Here is a 20673-nt window from a genome sequence, read left to right on the forward strand (position 1 = left end):
TCTACCCACAATACAGGAGACCCGGGTTCAATTCCTGGATTGAGAAGATCCCCTGTAGAAGGGAATGGCTACCCAAACCAGAAATCTTTCCTGGAGAATCCCATGGACAGAGGAGCCTGGCTGGCTACAGTCCATGAGGTCGCAAAATCGGACATAACTGAAGCAACTTAGCACATAAGCATATTAGGTCCATATACGTTTCTGAACATTACATTCTCTTCTGCATTGATCCTTTTAAGGTCCTTGTTTGTCTTTTACTATTGACTTTGTTGTAATGACTACTTTGTCTTATTTGGGTATAGAACCCCCCTCTTTCTTTTTTCCTCTTGACTTGTATCTTTTACTATCCCTCATTTTATTCTGTGTCTCTTTAGATTCGAAGTGAATCTTTTGTAGGCAGCACATGTTAGACAGTACTTTGTTTTGTTTTTTAATCCATTTAGCCACCCTATGTCTTCTTATCGGAACATTTAGTCTATTGACATTTAAATATGTATCTATTTACTATCTTTTGTTATTTGTTTTCTGGATGTTTCTGAATGTCTGCTCTGTCATTTTCTATTGGTCTCTTCCATTGCAGTTTGATGATTTCTGTAGTTTTATGTTTGTGCTCCTTTCTCTCTAGTTTTTATAATATCTACTGCAGGTTGTTTATTATGGTTACCACCAGTTTCATATATTTTGACCTATATCTATAGCCACTCACTTCAAACTGCTAGTAATTTAAGTTAAAACAAATTCTAGTATATTTACAGTTTTACTTGCTTCCCCCACATTTTGTGTTTTAGATGTTGTATTTTACATTTTCATGTCTATTCCATTTGTTGTAGTTATGGCTGAATTTATAATTTTCAACTTTTTACAGAGGTTTATATCTATCTACAATATTATATGTTTCAGGTGTACAACAGAGTTATTCAAATTTTAAAGGTTTTATGTTTATTATACAATATTGGTTATAGTTCCTGTGTGTACAGTATATTCTTATAGCTTGTTTACTTTATACATAGTAGTTATATCTCTTGGTTCCCTACCCTTTTATTGCCCCTCCCTCTTCTAATTCTTCTTTGGTAACCATTAGTTTATTTGCTATATCTGTGAGTCTGATTTTTTAATATTTACTAGTTTGTTGTATCTTTTAGATTTCAGATATAAATGATATTATTTAGTGTTTGTATTTCTCAGTGACTTATTTCATTTAGTATAATATCCTCCAAGTCTATTCATTTATTGCCAATGGCAAAGCTTTATTTTTTTTAACAGTTGAGCAGTATTCCATTGTTTGTATTTATCACACCTTTATCCATTTGGCCCTTGATGAACATTTAGGTTGCTTTCATATCTTGGCCTGATTTTACAATTTTCATTTTTAACCACTATATTAGCTTAAAGTGGTTGATCCACAGCCTTTACTAGATACTTGCCTTTACCAATAGAACTTTCCCTTCCTCTAATTTCTTATTCTTCTTGTAGTCTTTTTTCAACAAATACTTTTAAACATTTCCTCTATAGTTGCTTTTGTATTGGTGAACCCTTTTATGTTTTGCTTGTTGGAGATACTCTTTATTTTTACTTCAATTCTAAAGGATAGACTTGCTTGGAAGAGTATCCTAGGCTGCAGGGTGTTTTTTGTTTTTTGTTTTTTGTTTTTTTTTCCCCCTTTAGCAGTTTAAATATATTGTGTTACTCCTGGAGAAGTCCTTCAGAAAAATCAGCTTATAATAGACTTCAGTGGGTTTCCTCCAATGAGATTCTTTGTTTTCCTATTGCTGCCTTTAAAATTCTATTTTGATCTTTAACTTTTGCCATTTTAACTATGATATATGCAGTGTATTTCTCTTTGGGTTCATCTTGTTTGAGACTCTCCATAATTCCCAAACCTGGATAGCTGTTTCCTTCAAGTGTTTAGCCAAAATTTCATTAAATACATCTTTTACATTTTCTCTCTTTTTTTTTTTTCTGCTGGTTCCACTACAACACAAATGCTAATAAGCTTGATGTTGTCACAGAGGTCCATTAAACTACTCATATTTTTTTAAAATCTTTTGTTCTTTTTTGCTATTCTTATTGTGTGGTTTCCATTATTCTATCATCCATATCACTTAAGCATTCTTCTTTATCACTAAAATGCCACTAATTCCCTCTAGTGTATTTTTCACTACAGTTATTGTATACTTGAGCTATAACTGTCTTTTTTTTCACCTAGTTCCTTGTTAAAATACTCATGCTGTTCATCTATTATTTCCCCCAGTCATTAGCATTTTGTTACTATTGCTTTGAATTCTTTATCAGGTAAATCAGTTATCTACTTTTCATTAGGGTTTTAATCAAGGTTTTAGTTGCTCTTGTTCTTTCATCTGAAACAAATTCTTACAACTTCTTATTTTTCTTAACTTTTTCTGTCTCTCTGACATTAGGTAAAGCAATTACATATTCCAGTCCTTGAAAGTGGTTTCTTGTATGGCAGTGTCCCTATGAAGTCTGTGTATGTTCAATGGCATTGGTAGGAGAACTGGATCTGAAGTGGGAGGACTGGAGCTGAAGTGAGCATGGACCATATCTTTCCCTGGGGTGTGATGGCAGCCACTGCATTGGTGGGATGTAGGGCTGGAATTGGTGGCGCCAGAGCCAGAGCCAGGTATGAGCAAAGGCTTCCCAGTTCTCAACGGCTTTCACCACCTTATCAGGGGTAGGCATGTGGCCAGAGGAGCTGGAACAAGAGTGTTGAGAAAGTGGGTTTCTCCTGTATGTGATGGCAGTTTCTGAATTATTCTAGGCCTGTGAGCTTAGGGTTGTGTTGGTTTCTTGGCTCTGTGCTGGTTTCACTTTTTCTCTAGTATGCAAAATGCTTCCTTCGTGGCTCAGTGGTAAAAAAATATCTAACAGGCAAGAGGGAGATCCAGGTTTGACTCTTGGGTCAGGGAGGTCCTCTGGAGCAGGATATGGTAACCGATTTCAGTATTCTTGGCTGGGCAATCCCATGAACAGAGGAGCCTTGTGGGCTACAGTCCATGGGGTCACAAAAGAGTTGGACATGACTTAATAACTAAACATCAACAACCTTTCTTCAGTTAGTGGCTGGGTAGTGGTGAGGGGTTGGTGCCACAGCACAGAGCTGATCCTGCCCTCTCCCAATATGGACAGGAATGTGCACTCTGGTGATAGTGTTCTCTTCCCTGGATCTAACGTCACTCCTCCTGGAGTGCTTGCAGAGACATATGAGTTGACAGTGGCTTGGTTGCAGCCTCAGTGTCCAAGTCACTTCCCGTCCCTCCAAGTGTCCATACTTTTGTTAACAATGGAATCCATCTTCCCCTTTAGTGGGCAGCAACCACAGAAGCATGAGAGACTGGGGCAGGAGCTCATTAGGGCTGGGTAGAGGGGATGCTGGGGTGGTCCTGGCCAGGTGGATGGAGTCCCAGGCAGTTTTCAATCTGCTGCCTCCATGCTGTGACTGGGAGTGAGCAGGTCTGGCACATGCTCTTCAAGAGCAGGGTCTCAGTTACTTGCAGCATTCAGGTAAATCTCCACTAGTTTTCAAGCCAGAAAGGGTGCTTATTTCTTGTTGTTAAACCCTAAGGCAGGTGTGCCTAAACTCTTGCCCCAAATCCTTGCTCCTGCAGGAGGATTCCCCAGCCTGTGATATCCCCTTTCCTCTTCTCTGCCCCAGGTGAGAAGTATAGGACCCAACCAAATCGCTTCTTTCCCCTTCCTGGAAGACTCCATATGGATTATTCTTTATAACTTTGGTTGTAGGACAGCTGTTCTGCTCTTGCCCATGTGGATTTCAGTGAGAGTTTCTCCATATGTAGTTGTAATGTGATGTGTTCCTGAGGAGGGATGAGCTTAGCATCCTGCCAACCTGCCATCTAGAACTCCCTTCTCATTTTTATAATTTAGATTGCTATAGGCCATCTCTGTGCAGAGGATCAGGTTTAGGTGAAAAATTTAAATTCCTTTCTGGTCTTTTTGAGCCTGTATCATTCCAGGTACGTACATGGAGACCTTCCCATTATCTCTGTATATGCTTCTTAATTTACAAAAATCCTAGTCTTTAATGTCTGGCTCCAAAAAGAAAAACAGGATGGGAAGGGAAAATGGTACAGGCCTTTAAACTCCATGGAAGTCACTTCAGCTGGATCAGAAAGGGATTATAGCCATGGTGGGGAGACACACCAACAGTGATTGCTCCTCCTGTGTCTGCAGGTCTGGTTCAGAAGGAACAATCAGTAATCAGAGCATAGACACTGGATATTGGAGGGGAAAGGTCCTACTATCTGACCTTCAGTTCCATAAGCTTTGTAGATGCCTCTCCTGGATATGTGCATGCCTGACATCCATGGAAAATGTTTACATTAACCCTTGACACATCATACTGAGGCTTTTATAGGTTGCATTTTGCCTTAAAAAATAATAATGCAACACCTTTTCCAGTACACAGTGCAAAAATATGTGTATCCATCAAGAATTTCTTTCAAGATGTCATTATACTGCCAGTTGCACTTTGAGGTTGAGTAATTTAAAATCTGTATGGAAGTAGCATATGAAGCTACACACACACACACACACACACACACACACACACACACACACACAAAACTGTCAAAAATCAAATAACTTAAGCTGATAGCCTATATAGAGAAACACTGTGAGCTCAATAATATTTCTAGGGCATTACAGAAAGGAGAGCAGGGCCATAGGTAGGAGCTTTCAAGTCCTTCAATTTACTCTCTAAATTCCTTCTTCCTAACTTGAATTTCAAATGCTCTTAACTATTTAGGACTTTCCTGGTGGCTCAGACGGTAAAGCGTCTGTCTACAATGTGGGAGACCCGGCTTCGATCCCTGGGTCGGGAAGATCCCCTGGGAAAGGAAACGGCAATCCACTCCAGTACTATTGCCTGGGAAATCCCATGGACAGAGGAGCCTGGTAGGCTACATTCCATGGGGTCACAGAGGGTTGGACACGACTGAGCGACTTCATGACTTCACTTAACTATTTTATCACCTGTAGCTGCCGTCTTTCTCCCTGGTTCCAAATGTGACACACCTTTTTCACCATCATTTCCCAATGCTCTACTACTCTACAGTCATGTACATTATAACTTTGTCAAAGATGTATATACTGTGAAATACATATACATTCCTGTACAGAAGAATACAGTTTCAGAATAAAATTTGTTTCCTAAGCCTTATGACCACTTCCCATACAGCGACCTCTTATTTTCTGGCTATGTGTCTTGTAGAGGTCTTGATGTGATTCTGGACTCCTTTCTTTACCACATCCTGCTGTCTTAATAATAATAATAATAAAACCACTTTCAAACACCCGAAATTCATTTTCTTAATTTTAGGCACATACAAAACCCCTTCCTGTATGAGTCAATCATTTCACCAATGTGTGTGCTAAGTCATCTAGTCGTGTTTGACTCTTTGTGACCCTGTGGACTGTAGCCTTCCAGGCTCCTCTGCCCATGGGATTCTCCAGGCAAGAATACTGGAGTGGGTTGTCTTGCCCTCCCCCAAGGGATCTTTCAGACCCAGAGATCAAACCCACATCTCTTACGTCTCCTGCATTGGCAGGCAGTTTCTTTATCATAGTGCCCCCAGGAAAGCCCCATCTCACCAATATACTAGTCCAAAAGACCTTCCTTTCCCACCCAAAGAAACCCATGAAACTCTTTGCCTAAACAAGCAAACAAACAACAAAAAAACACCATGCACCATAAGAGAAATTCATACATCCCCTGGAATAAACAACAGTTAAGCTTCAAATTAAAACTATTTTCTCATTAATGATCACAAGTGAAACAAATAGAATAGAATGAAGTAGGTATAAGTAGACTATGCAAGCAGCAGACTTGAAATTAGAAGGCTAACAGTTTAGTCTAGATGTTTTTCTTTATGAACCTGTGACATTTAGTCATTAACCATTTGGAGCTTCATTTTACCATCAATGAAATAAATATATTTAGATGATCTGCTGAGTTCATTGTGCAAAGGTAAAGGGAAAACTCCAGCCAAAGAAGCTTGATGTAAAATATTTACCAGATACAAAATAAATTACAGATAAAGCCTTTATGGAAACTTTGATCTCCGACATTTAAAGGAGACATAGTCTTCCAGGTCACAGAATGGAAAGATGGGAGTCGAAACACAATATCGGATGCACGTTTCTAACAGCAAGTGGCAGATAAGCACACTCCAGTGAGACAATGTGACTTATATAGCTGATTTTTATCACTGGTCTGTCATATCAGAAGTGTCTCAAATTTGATCACTTGGGGACCATTTTCCTTTTCGGTAAACTGAAAGTATGAAATGACAATAAAAATAACAGAGATACTACATTTTTAACTTAAAATGGGGATGACCCAAAGGGATGGTATGGGGAGGGAGGTGGGAGGGGGGTTCAGGGTTGGGAAATCATGTACACCCATGGCGGATTCATGTTGATGTATGGCGAAACCAATACAATATTGTAAAGTAAAATAATAAATAAATAAATAAAAATTTAAAAAATTACTAGTAAGAAGGAAAACTGCAGGAGATATCTTGCAAATGATTAGGGCAAAAGAAGCAACAGACAGATAAACCAGAGATGAATTACTGGGGGAAGGCTCAAATATTATTTAAATCATGTTATTTTAAAAAAGAGAGAAATAAGATTCTAACTATACATATTTAAATGAACACACAGACTCTCCTTCTTCTAAAACTATATGCACAGACAGATAATGTCTCTGATCAAAATTTCACCATACTCAGGACTTTTCTCAGAGCAAGTTTAACATCTTTGTTCCTAAAGCTGTAAATTAAGGGGTTCATTATGGGAACCACATTGGTGTAAAATGCTATTGATCAGCATTTTAGGTGTAAAAACAGAAGAATAACAGAGATCTCTGAAGGACAAATTAAAGAGGAAAAGTTACATAGGGGTGTGTAGATGTGAACTCAGCCCAATTAGGAGAGACTTTTCCCTTATTCATGGGCATAGAAACTGGCTTGAGATACACAAATGCATTTGATCCAAAGAACAGAGAAACAGCAATGATGTGGGAACTGCAGGTGCTGAAGGCTTTGGACCTGCCCTCTGTGGAGCTGATGTGAGGGATGTTGGAGAGGATGAGGCCATAAGAGACAAAGATGGTGAGGCTGGGTATTGATGCCTGACACAATCATAACTTCCAGCTCAAGGATGTAGGTACTTGTGCAGGAGAGCTAGAACAGAGGGCAGCTGTCACACAAATAATGGTTGATGGTGTTTGCATCATAGAAGGTCAGTCTCAACATGCCTCCAATAAGGATCATGGCATCCAAAAATGCCATCAAGTAGGGACCAAGCATAAAGCTGGAACACACTTTAGGGGACATGGCAGTGTACTACAATAGTGGATTATAGACGGCTACATAGCGGTCATAGGCCATTGATGTCAACACATAGCATTCAGAAATACCAAAAAAAAGTGAAGAAGTAAAGCTGAGTCATGCATGTAGGAGATAATCTTCTTCCCTGATATGGTGTTGATCAGCATTTTAGGTGTAAAAAACAGAAGAATAACAGAGATCTCTCAAGGACAAATTAAAGAGGAAAAAGTACATAAGGGTGTGTAGATGTGAACTCAGCCCAATTAGGATGGTCAAGCTCAAATTTCCCATCACAGTGACCATATACATTACTAGAAACAGGAAAAACAGGGGGAGCTGAAGAACTGATTGGTCTGTTAATCTCACTAAAATGAGCTGAGTCATGAAAGAAGCATTCCCTGGAGCCATTCTTCTCTAAGGGGATCTGTGAAAACAGGGGAGAAGGGTTACATAGAGGAAAAAGTATTTCTCACATCTCCTCACATAAAGTGATGCATCCACTGGGAATGACTGTGAATAGCCCAAACTGGACCCATAGAATTTACTTACCATTACCATGGAAATGAGTGACAGAAATTTCCCATATGAACACTTTACAAACTAAAATGTTTGTAAAGAAAATGCTTTACAAAGTATGTGAGGCTTCATACAGCATAAAAATTTATCCTTTTGTCCAAAAGAATAATGGTGGCTCAGCGGTAAAGAATCGATGTGCAATGCAGGAGACACAGGAGAGGCAGGTTTGATCCCTGGGTCAGGAAGATTCCCTGGAGAAGGGAATGGTAACCCACTCCAGTATTCTTGCCTGGAGAATCCTATGGACCGAGGAATCAGGAAGGCCACAGTTCATAGGGTTGCAAAGAGTCAGAAACAACTGAGCAACTGAACAATAAAGGAAAACAAGTGTAAACCAGGACAGAGTTTCCTTTCTCTCATCTCACTATTATTTCATTCACTTGGATCCTCTCCTCACCCTTCCTCTTCTTTTGGCAGCAATCCCAAAAGCCTGGTTTTTACTTCTAGTGCACATAAGACTATACAGGGTAGGAACCAAGAATATTGCTTTTATTTAAGAAACAAACAAACAAGGCTAGAGGAACTAAAGTCGAGGACAGCTTAAGTTACTCCATATCAGTTCAATTGCTCAGTCATGTCTGACTCTTTGCGACCCCATGGACTGAAGCACACCAAGCCTCCCTGTCCATCACCAACTCCCGGAACCTGCTCAAATTCTGTCCATCATGTCGATGATGCCATCCAACCATCTCATCCTCTGTTGTCACCTTCTCCACCTTCAATCTTTCCCAGCATCAGGATCTTTTCCAATGAGTCAGTTCTTCACATCAGATGTCCATAGTATTGGAGTTTCAGCTTCAGCTTCAGTTCTTCCATATACCACAGAGCAAAAGATATAAAAGTAGAAGAAAGAGTGTTCCATCCATGGAGAATAAACTTACTATGAAACTGCATCTCTTGTGTCTGAAAATGATTCTGAACATTCCCTGCTCTTCCCTCAAGTAGATTTCTCTGCAAGATTCAATTGAATCTCAGGACTGCAGAAATAGGAAATGGACTATCATATCTTAGGTTCTCCGTCTCCCTCTCAAACAAGAAAAACATGAATATAAGTGGAATTCAGAAACTCACCCTCTTAAAGGCAGAATATTCCAGGGCTTTCTTCTTGTTTTTACCCCATGGTCTTGGAAGGGCAATTTCAGGTTCTAAGGATTTGGTTCATTGATTTTAAGAAATTTAGAAAGATGGTAATGATAACCCTGGATGCGAGACAGCAAAAGAGACACGGATGTATAGAACAGTCTTTTGGGCTCTGTGGGAGAGGTAGAGGGTGGGATGATTTGGAAGAATTGCTTTGAAACATGTATAATATCGTGTATGATATGAATAGGCAGTCCAGGTTCGATGCATGATACTGGATGCTTGGGGCTGGTGCACTGAGACGACCCAGAGGGATGGTACGGGGAGGGAGGAGGGAGAGGGGTTCAGGATGGGGAACACGTGTATACCTGTGGCGGATTCATATTGATGTATGGCAAAACTAATACAATATTGTAAAGTAATTAACCTCCAATTAAAATAAATAAATTTATATTAAAAAAGAAACCACCATCTATAATTAATTTTTATATTCCCTAGAATTCTTTCAGAATTAGAGATCATAATTTTGATTATGATTTCAGTCCTATCCAGCAGCAGGAAAAAAATAAATGGTTGCTATTATTATCACTTTGGCCCCATATGAAGTCACAGAGGATTTAATGTGAGTGTAATGATATAATGTACTCAGATATAGATATGGCAGTGGCTTGTTCCATCTATTCCTCAGGGAACAGTTTCTATGTGCAATAGGAAACTAAGGGGATTGTATATACAATCTGTCTTTAGTTCCTTATAGACTCAATATTTTACTCAAGCTTTTCCTTTGCTATAGGGATTGCTCATCCTCCAAGGAACAGCCAAAATTAATGACCATTTCCCACCAGCAAGATGGCAAAAGAGCAAGCCCTAGAATCTCCTTCCCTGCATGAACACACTGACTCAAAACAAATTATGTACAGATTCCCTCTGTAAGAAATCCAAAACTTAGTTAAAAGGATGCTGCACACAGTTCCAGCATGATACCAATCATGTTGAAACTGTTAAGAAAATGCAAGGTACATCTTGCCATATACCTATGGTGATCCAGAATTATGTGATTGGGACGAAATTCTCCAGTTCCCAGGTTCTCCCTGGGGAGAGAAAGAGATTCACAATACATCCAAAGCCCCAACTTTTCTAAGGGCCGTTCAGAAGACTGGTCTCTGTATAGCTTGTGTGAGAAAGCTGAAGGGATATGGGATATGGCATAGTTTAGCTGCCTGAGGTGAGAGAGGAGAGAGACAGCAATTTGGGCTAAAATTTACTATAGCTTCTTACCCCTCATTAACTTAATATAGCTAGTAATAGAAAATATTTTTCCTACAGTTTCTCTTTGGTAAAGGAAAACGTACACTGTTCAACCAATGACCCAACTGATCTGGGAGCTGCCCGAGGAATTGACTATCTCCTGTGTTAAGGGTTTATGGGTCTACGGGATGGGCAGGGCTGCACCCAGCTAGCTCTCCTTTGGTATTTGCTCAATCCTTTGTTCTGTGAGCCAGCCAGGCTGTGCCTTAGGTTAGAGCTTTGTGCGGGAAAGTTCTCTCTCTCTTTTTTTTCTCTCTGGCTATCCCACAGTTTGGATTGCTATCTCACAGTTAGCGCCTTCAGATTGTCCTCAGGGCATTCAGGCCTGGTCCTTACCCTAAGCATGCACCCCACACCTCCCCTGCTCCCTGGTGCCATACAGGAGAGTCTGGACTATTTCTCCTCTGGGAGTTGTGGTTAAGGGACATATTCTGTGGGGTTTGTGTTCATTTGTTTGTTTTTTTTTTCTCTTCCCTCCCGGTTATGTTGCCCTCTGAAATTTCAAAACTCCCCACAGAACTGCTGGTGAAAGGGTTTCCTGGTGTTTGGAAACTTCTCCTCCTTCACAACTCCCTCCCTGGGACGGGTCTCCATCCCTAACTCTTTTGTCTCTCTTTTGGTCTTTTATATTTTGTCCTACCTCCTTTCGAAGAGAATGGGCTGCCTTTCTGGGTGCCTGGTGTCCTCTGCCAGCATTCAGAAGTTGTTCTGTGGAAGCTGCTCAGCATTCAGATGATCTCTTGGTGAATTTATGGGGGAGAAAGTGGTCTCCCCATCCTACTCCTCCCCCATCTTAGGACCGCTCCCGTGTCTTTTTCATTTATGGTTTTCTCAGGGTATATTCCCAGTAGTTGGATTGCTGAGTCAGTGGTAAAGAATCTGCCTGCCTGCCAATGCAGGAGATGTAGGTGTAGGTTAAATCCCTGGGGCTGGGAGATACCCTGGAGGAGGACATAGCAACCCATTCCTGGTGAATCCCATGGACAGAGGGACCTGGTAGGCTACAGTTCATAGATTCAGAGTCAGACACAACTGAAGTGACTTAGCATCCATGCATCCACAAGGTTTGTTTTCCCCCAGTTTTTAAAGAAATCTCCATACTGTTCTCCATAGTGGCTATAGCAATTTATGTTGCCACCAACTGTGCAAGAGGTTTTCCTTTTCTCCACAGCCTCTCCAGCAATTATTGTTTGTAGATTTTGATTGAGGCCCGTTCTGATTGGTGTGAGGTGATACCTCACTGTAGTTTTGATGTGCATATCTCTAATAACGAGCTAAGTTGAGTATTTTTTTCATGTGTTTATTGGCCATCTGTATGTCTTCTTTGGAAGAATGTCTGTTTAGGTTTCCTGCCCATTTTTTGGTTGGGTTATCTGTTTTTCTGACAGTGAGCTGCATGAAATGCTTGTGTATTTTGAAGATTAATCTTTTGTCAGTTGTCTCATTTGCAATATTATTTTCCATTCCGAAGGTTGTCTTTTCATTTTGTTTATAATTTTCTTTGCTGTACAAAAGTTTTTAAGCTTAATTCAATCCCATTTAAAAAAAATTTTGTTTTTATTTCCATTACTCTAGGAGGTGGGTCAAAGAGGATCTTGCTGTGATTTATGTCAAAGTGTTCTGCCTACGTTTTCCGAGTTTTATAGTTTCTGACCTTACATTTAGGTCTTTAATTCGATTTTATTTTTGTGTATGGTGTTAGGAAGTGTTCTCATTTCATTTTTACATGTAGCTGTCTCCCAGTACCAGTTTTGAAGAAACTGTCTTTTCCCCACTGTATAATACATTCTTGTCTCTTTTGTCAAAGATAAGATGCCCATAGGTGTGTCAGTTTATCTCTGGGTTTTCTGTCTTGATCCATTGGTCTATATTTCTGTTTTTGTGCCAGTACTATACTGTCTTGATCATCGAGACTTTCTAGTATGTTATGAAGGGAGGAAGGTTGATTCCTCCAGTTCTATTTTTCTTTCTCTAGATTGCTTTGGCTGTTTGAGGTCTTTTGTGTTTCCATAAAATTGTGAAATTTTTTACTCTAGTTTTGTGAAAAATATCGTTGGTAATTTGACAGAATTTCATTGACTCTATAGACTGTTTTAGGTAGTATATTAATTTTCACAATATTGATTCTTCCAATCCAAGAACATGATACATCTCTTCATCTGCTTTGTGTTGTTGTTCATCGATATCTTATAGTTTTCTGCATACAGGTCTTTTGTCTCCTTAAGTAGGTTTATTTATAGGTATTTTATCCTTTTCGTTGCAATGGTGAGTGGGATTTTTCCTTAATTTTTCTTTCTGATTTTTTGTTTTTAATGTATAAATGCAAGGGATTTCTGTGTATTGATTTTGTATCCTGTGACTTTACTAAATTCATTGATTAGCTCTAGTAATTTTCTGATGGTGTTTTTAGGGTTTCCCATGTACAGTATATCATCTGCAAAAAGTGAGAGTTTTACTCCTTTTACAATATAGATCTATTTTATTTCTTTTTCTTCTCTGATTGCCATGTGTAGGACTTCCAAAACTTTGTTGAATAATAGTGGTGAAAGTGGCTACTAGTTGTAATTGTCTTCTCTTATTCCTGATCTTAGAATAAATGTTTTCAGTTTTTTACTATTGAAAATAATGTTTGCTGTTTTTTTACATATTACTTTTAAAAGAACTTTATGAAGTCATTTTAACAGACAAAAGCAAATCAAAGGGAAAATCCATTATCTCCACCCACAATAACCAGAAAAGAAAAACCCTCAACACTAAAATAATAAATGCATATGTATTATTAGATATTTCAGATATAACAGAAGCGTTTGGGAAACTCCCCAGTTTCAAAAGTTGTTTACTAGTAAGCAAACCCTGCTGGATATTCCCCATCAGCTCCTTCAGATCCCTACTCCATCTTTCTGCAACTTTCTCTTGACCCCTCCCTGAAGGTTGGCTTTTGTGGGCTACATCAGGGGTTCCCTGGTTACCTGGTGTCTAATTGGGAACTGTCAGGGGAGGCACTAGCTGAGAGGGAAGGAGGGAGGGGCAAATTATATTCATGGGACTAAGACATACAAACCACTAGATAAAACAGACAAGCAACAAGAATATACTGTATAGTAATATATGAAGATTTAAGAAATCAGGATGGTGAAACTGGGTACTGTGATGTCAATGCTCACATAAATGAGAACTACTATCTCACTGGCATAGGTGCTGGTACAAGAGAGTTGGAAGAGTGGGAGGATGTCACACAAATAATGGCTGATGACATTAACACTGCAGAAGGTTAGTCTAAGCATGCACCCTGTGTGGGCAGATGCTCCAGCAAACCCCATCACATATGCAGTCAAAGAGAGCACCAAATAGACCTGATGGGACATGGACCTTATACAGCAAGGGATTACAGATGGCCACATAGCAATCATAGGCCATTGAGGTCAACATATAGCACTCAGAGTTGACAAAAAGGAGAAAGAAAAACAGCTAAATCATGCATCCCACATATGAGACGGTATTCTTACTGAATCAAAGTTCATCAGCATCTTGGGGATGAAAACAGAAGAGTAACAGAGATCAGTGAAGGACAGGTTGAAGAGGAAATAGTACATGGTGTGGAGGTGAGAATTTAGACCAATAAGAAGGATCAAGCCCAGGTTGCCCACCATGGTGACAACACAGATCATTAGAAACAGGTAATAGAAGGGTTGCTGGAGCTCTGGACTGTCTGTTAATCCAGCAAGAATAAATTTAGTCACTAAGGAGTCCTTTATAGCCAGCTATCTATTCTCAACTTTGGAAATCTATGAGAACAGAAGAAAATTTCATTAGTAGGGAACACAGCTTTGTCTTTACAAACTAACTTTTATATGAGCTTTATTTATGAGAAAGAGTCTCAGACAGACAGAAATCATGTAAGTCCTCCTCTGCTTCATGGTGTCTCAAGGCACACTCATCTCAACATTTAAATCACTGTTTTTTATTAAATTTAATTATTTTTAATTGAAGGATAATTCCTTTACAGTATTGCATTTGTATCTACCAAACAACATGGACCAGCCATAGGTTTACCCATGTCTCCTTCCATATCTTTGGTTTTCATGAGTTGTATGGGACAAATAATAGCTCTAATTTTACTAAAAGATAGAGGGATGGGATAGCTGAGGAACAAACCTACTTGTTGAAGAGTGTCAGTAGTAAGAATGTATCCCCATCACTGCAACCAACTCATCTGACCAGTCACTTTTTCATTTCTACTCAAGTTTCCATCACTCTACTAGATATCTCAGTTTCCCTGTGAAGACCTTCAAGAAAGAGAGAATTCCTATAGAGCAGAGGTCACACCGATATTCTGTTTCCTGGAAGGAAGTTGTTAACAGTCTATAGGATTTACAGACACTCTACTACAAGATATCATGAAGTCAATAATTGGTGACAGGCCTGGAGGAGAGCCTTGGTGGCCTAAACTTTATACTTAACCATATACTCCATTGCTTCTACACATTCTCCTGCTATATTCCATCTTAGAAGAACAGAAGATGAATAAAAAAAGATGGATATACTTTACCATGTTTTGTAGGATGGCACGAAAGAGAAATAAATTAATTTGGGTGCTAATTAAATTAGCTGTTAAATTAGTGAAAACATACCAAGCTGTATTCTTAAAATGACACGTAAAGTTGTGTAATACATATATTTCAACAAAAGAATTTTAGGAGAAAAGCAGATATTTTCTTCCTCTGATATTGCTATGCTCTGGATTTGTCACTTGGAACTGCTATAGTTCCCCTGCTACCAGAATGGGGACAAGGCCAACACAGAGGATATGCTCAGCATACAAGCAGTCAAGTTGGAGATCCAGACCTTGGAGTTTCTTGTTATTCAATAGAAATGTTTTACCTCATTTTTTTAGTGACGAGAGATAAATAAACCTGGTTAACTCACATTCCTTCCGTGGAGGGAACTCAGTGCCGAGGGAGCTTCATATGTGTTTCACCTCCACTCTTCTGGAAGAACTGGCTTTGGAGATATCGACGCTGAGATGCAGTCACAGAATCTTCTCCCTGTGTTGGCAAAAGAGTCAGAGCACTGATATGACAGTCTGAATTACAGGAGTTAGTCTAAGGTTCAGATGAAAGTTGTAGCTATAAATCTATTAGGAGACTGTAAAGGGAAACCATAGACTTGGCAGCTACACCACCATGTTATAGAGCACATGGCATTTGCTTAAAGCTTGTAATTTTTTTTATACCTGGTTAGAAATCCAGGGGTAAGTCTCCCTTAAGACCTTCCCATCACGATAAGCTCTGCAGGCAAGAAATTGGTGTCTGTTTTCACACCCTAATCATTTCCTTCAGGGAATGTACATCCCTGAGGCATAGAAAAAGATCCTTTCTGTTCTTTATAAAAATGAAAATAGTTAACATCACTGAGAATTTCATTAACTGTCATTCCAGATAACATATTAATTTTAGTAAAATTTATAAACACTTCAGTAAAGGTTATTTATCTTGCTTTATAAAACAGTTTGAGTATCTTTAAATATTTATGAACATTTTATAGACATATAGAGAAAGGATATTTTATTGATTTTAGACATTATTATTTCAGTAAAATGCTATTAAGTATAATTCTAATCCAACATTCCATGAAAATTTTCTTTGGGCTGCTCTGACTCAATATATCTTTGCTTTTAATAAATTAAATCTGTAAGAAAATCAGGGGCTTCCTTGGTAGATCAGCTGGTAAAGAATCTGCCTGCAATGATGGAGACCCTGATTCAATTCCTAGGTCAGAAAGATCCCCTGGAGAAGGGATAGGCTATCCACTCTAGTATTCTTGGGCTTCCTTGGTGGCTCAGACTGTAAAGAATCCACCTGCAATGAGAGAGATCTGAGTTCAATCCCTGAGTTGGGAAGATCCCCTGGAGGAGGGCATGGCAACCCACTCCAGTATTCTTGCTTGGAGAATCCTCATGGACAGAGCAGCCTGGCAGTCCATGAAGTCACAAAGAGTTGGACATGACTGAGTGACTAAGCATAGAGCATGCAAGAAAATCACTGTTCTTAGACTTCTATTTCAAGAAAATATGACTTTAGAATTCCTCAGTTCAGTTCAGTTCATTTCAGTCACTCAGTCATATCTGACTATAATTCCTAGATATGTATTAATTTGTACTTCTGCTTACGAGATTGCTGCTCACATTTATTTTGAAATAAGTATAGATTCACATGGAATTGCTAAAATAATGCATAGAGTCCCTTGAACTCCATCTAGCTTCCTTTCACAATTACTGTGTAACAGTAAAACCAGAAAACAGACACTGGTTTAGTAATGGTAACAAGACTTTAGGACTGCAGACAGTGAGATTTTAGCAGACTTATAGGCATTGAGTGTTTGCATTGTGTGTGTGTACATGTGTGTAGATCTATGCAATTTGGTCCTTTGTATATATTCATGTAGCAGCACCATGACTGGATACAGAACTGTTTCACTACCTTTAGAAACTCTTATACTACTTTTTTATAGTCACACCCATCCCCTTCCACATTCATCTCTGTTTTCTCCATCTCTATTTCTTTCATCTCCACCTTCATAGTCAAGTCATTTGGAGGATAATAAATGAAATCAAACAATATACAATCTCTGAGACTGGCTTTTTTCACTAGTCACATTTGTTACATGTATCAATAGCCATTTCCTTTACTGTTGAGTAGCATTTCATTTTTTACAATTTAAGTTTATTACATCTTCAGTAGTAATTTAAATATTACTCTATTCTTGTATTTATACAAAAGTAAATCTGTTTTATTTATGGAAAATATTTCAGGGACAGGGGGTAGAAATCACAGTTAAAGCTGATTCTTTTTTGAATTCTCTTTAAACCAACCTAAGTCAAGGCTCTCATTCTTCCTTCTCTAAGAATAAAGACTGAGACATCCAGATTTTTAGCAGATTTTTAATAATCGGCCAAAGGCAAAGGGAAAGCAAGGAATGCCCTACCACTACCCTTTATGAGAGTGTACAGCATCATTACCAGTCATAAGCAAATTAGTCAGGAAAAGGCATTTGATTATAACAAAATTTCTATTATCTAAATTTATTATCATTCATTCAATCCCAGTACACATGTGATAGCTTCAGAATTGCAAGTCAATACCAGTGTGAGAAGCACATTTACCGTCTGGAGTACAGTGCTTATATACAGTTTTTTTTTTTTTTTTAAACCCTTTCTCCTGATAATGTACAGTCAAATAAGTAAGTGATGCCATCAAAGAAAGAATTTACAAATACACAAAAAGGAAAGTCTATAATGAATTCTGTGGTGCTAGATTAGAGTTGGAAATAGCATGTTTCTATTAAATATACATTAACATTCATTGTTATTCAGTCACTAAGTCATATCTGACTCTTTGCAACCCCAAAGCACGCCATAGGAGCCACAGTTTTAGGGGACTGCCACACTTTCTTGGATTTTACCTCCAAAACACCCCAGCAGGTTCTCACAGTGAAGATCTGAGAAAGAATCATCTTGGTTCTTACAGGTGAGGGAAAGAGTAATATTTGTAACAATTACTAGTAACAAATAGTACTAATTATTGATAACAAATAATACTAATTATTAGTAACAAATACTAACAAATAGTACTAACAAGTACTAACGAGTACTAACAAATAGTAACAAATTTCACTTAGAACTCCCTTTTCCTCAAAGTCTTACTCAGTGCAACTTGGACATTGTTGTTCCTCAAACTGTAGATGAAAGGATTCACCATTGGCCCCACAATGGTATAGAAAAAGCTATGGACACTTTATCTTCATTCAGAGACCCAGAAGGAAACTTCTTGAGATACATGAATGTTGCTGATCCAAAGAAAAGAGAAACCACGGTCTGTGGGAGCTGCAGGTAATGAAAACTTTGGACCTACCCTCTGCAGAACGGATGTGGAGGATGTTGGAGAGGATCAAGGTATAAGAGACAGATGGTGACACTGGGCACTATGACATTGACACTCACCACAGTGAAAACCACCAGCTCATTGATGGAGGTGCTTGTGCAGGAGAGCTGGAGGAGAGGAGGAATGTCACACATGTAGTGATTGATGATGTTTCCATCACAGAAGGAGAGTCGCAGCATGCACCCAGTGTGGGCCATGGCACCCACAAGCCCCATCGCATATACACCCACCGTCAGCATGAGGCAGACCTGATGGGACATGGAGACCATAGGCCATTGACATCAAGACACAGCATTCATCAATAACAAAGGAGAAGAAGCAGAGCGGAGTCATGCACTCTGAATAAGGGATGATGTTCTGGCTTACAAAACTCATCAGCATTTTAGGGGTAATGACAGAGGAATGGCAGAGATCAATGAAGGAAAGGTTGAAGAGAAAGTAGTACATGGGAGTGTGCAGGTGAGGGTTCAGACCAATAAGAATAATCAAGCCAACGTTCCCCACCACAGTGACCACATAAATTGCTAAGAAAATGAAAAAGAGAGGCAGCTGGAGTTCTGGCTGCTGTGTTAAACCCAGCAGGATAAACTCAGTCACTGAAGATTCATTCCCTGGTGCCATTCTTCCCTAGGACATACCCAGGGAACAGGACAGAGGGTAATGTTAAAACAAGTACCCCACTCTCTCCACCCAACCCCACTCTAATGAGACAGACCCAGAATGTGAGAAGGAACCCCACCCCACCCCTCTGTGCCTTTGTTTTCTCTTCTGTATTAAGGCTGAGGGAATTTTTAAAGATGCGTATCAAAAACACTAACAGGCAAGTTCTACAGGAATAAGATTCAGTGACCCTGAACCTCATGACAACAGCATCTCTGCTCCACTTCTGCCCTGACAGTTTACCAGGCCCACCCAATGATCAGTGGTAGGCACAGCAGAGAGAAGGCGCATCATTTCAGAGTCCTTGGCTTCTATAGACGAGGTTTGGAAGACAAGTAACAGGACAGATAAAATTCAACACTCACCCTTCAGCACAGAGACTTCAATGTTGGGACTTGCTAACTCTGCTTCCTTATTCTTAAAGAAAAGCAAGTGGTTATGATGAATTTTAGAAATGAACAGACCAGAACAGAGATTCTTCTTCTTCTTTGCTATTGTTTTTGTTGTGAGTGCACTTTGGACTCAGAGAGTCAGAGCAGAGACCTCGGTACCCCAGGCTCTGAGGTGCCACGAGTTACAGGTCATGATTTCTGATGGTGGCTCTGCCAGAGTGTCCTCTCCAGTCCAGGGGGTGGAAATAACATCTGCTGGTGCCCAGGGAGCCACCTGCTAACATGACCGAGAGGTTATTGAATTGGGAAATCCTAGATACCTGATTAAAACTTAGAAGTCTTAGGTTTTCATTGTGTTTTCCCCAGAAAGCATGATTTGTAGCAAAGAGAAATTGCCTACCCTGCATTAAAGCTGAGTTCACCATAACAATGATGTTTTGGAAGTAATCCATTTTGCATACATTTTGGTTTGTTGCCAAATGGAGCACATCCTCAAATAGAAAAGCAGGTGACCTTCCTGAATACACAGCACCTACCCCTCTATGAAATAGGAGCCACTTATTTGTTTATTTAATTTGTTTTCCCACAACACATGCATTCATATGCTCACTTGCATTTGAATCTAAGTTCTATAAAGGCAGAGATTTTGTCTATTTTGTTCAGTGTTACTTTTGTGGCAACTTAGAGTAACACCTGGTATATGCAGTAGGTATTGAATAAATATTTGCTTAATAAACACTTTATTGGAATGAGGATGAGAAGCCCTTTTTCCTATGTTTCTTGGGACCAATTTTAGATATTGCAATAGAATTGTTACCGCACAGGCAAAAGCTTATATAGCTTTAAGTCAGTGTTTTTCTTTGTAGACCTGAGTGTGGTGCAGGAAAAACATCATTAAGATATGCCTAGCTGTTTCAGTAGCCTGGCCCTACACTTTTGTGGGTTTCTGATAGGTGCTCTTTCAGGTACTGAGGAATTATTAGGGGACAATCCTATGCCTTCTAGGAGCTTATGGTTTAAGAAAAGTACACATATAAAAAGAAACATTTTAGCATTTGTTACAAATAAGACTGAGCATGAAAGAAATGTTGCTTTCCAGTTGTGGTGCTGTAGAGAACTCTTGAGAGTCCCTTGGACTGCAAGGAGATCAAACCAGTCAATTCTAAAGGAATTTAACTCTGAAAGTTCATTGGAAGAATGGATGCTGAAGCTGAAGCTCAATACTTTGGCTACCTGATGCAAAGAACCAACCCATTGGAAAACACCGTGATGCTGGGAAAGATTTATGGCAAAAAGATAAGGGGGTGGCAGAGGATGAGATAGTTAGCATCACTGACTCAATGGACATGA

The 20673-nt window shown here is 39.2% G+C and overlaps 2 pseudogenes; both read right to left on the reverse strand.

Moving 5' to 3' along the window:
* Positions 1–6746: 6746 nt before the first annotated feature.
* Positions 6747–7775, reverse strand: LOC138427220 (olfactory receptor 8B3-like; annotated as a pseudogene).
* A 10229-nt stretch (positions 7776–18004) lies between these two features.
* Positions 18005–18892, reverse strand: LOC138427246 (olfactory receptor 8B3-like; annotated as a pseudogene).
* Between the last annotated feature and the right edge of the window lie 1781 nt (positions 18893–20673).

The sequence above is a fragment of the Ovis canadensis genome, chromosome 21 (genome assembly GCF_042477335.2).
Source record: "Ovis canadensis isolate MfBH-ARS-UI-01 breed Bighorn chromosome 21, ARS-UI_OviCan_v2, whole genome shotgun sequence".
NCBI classification, from domain to species: Eukaryota; Metazoa; Chordata; class Mammalia; order Artiodactyla; family Bovidae; genus Ovis; species Ovis canadensis.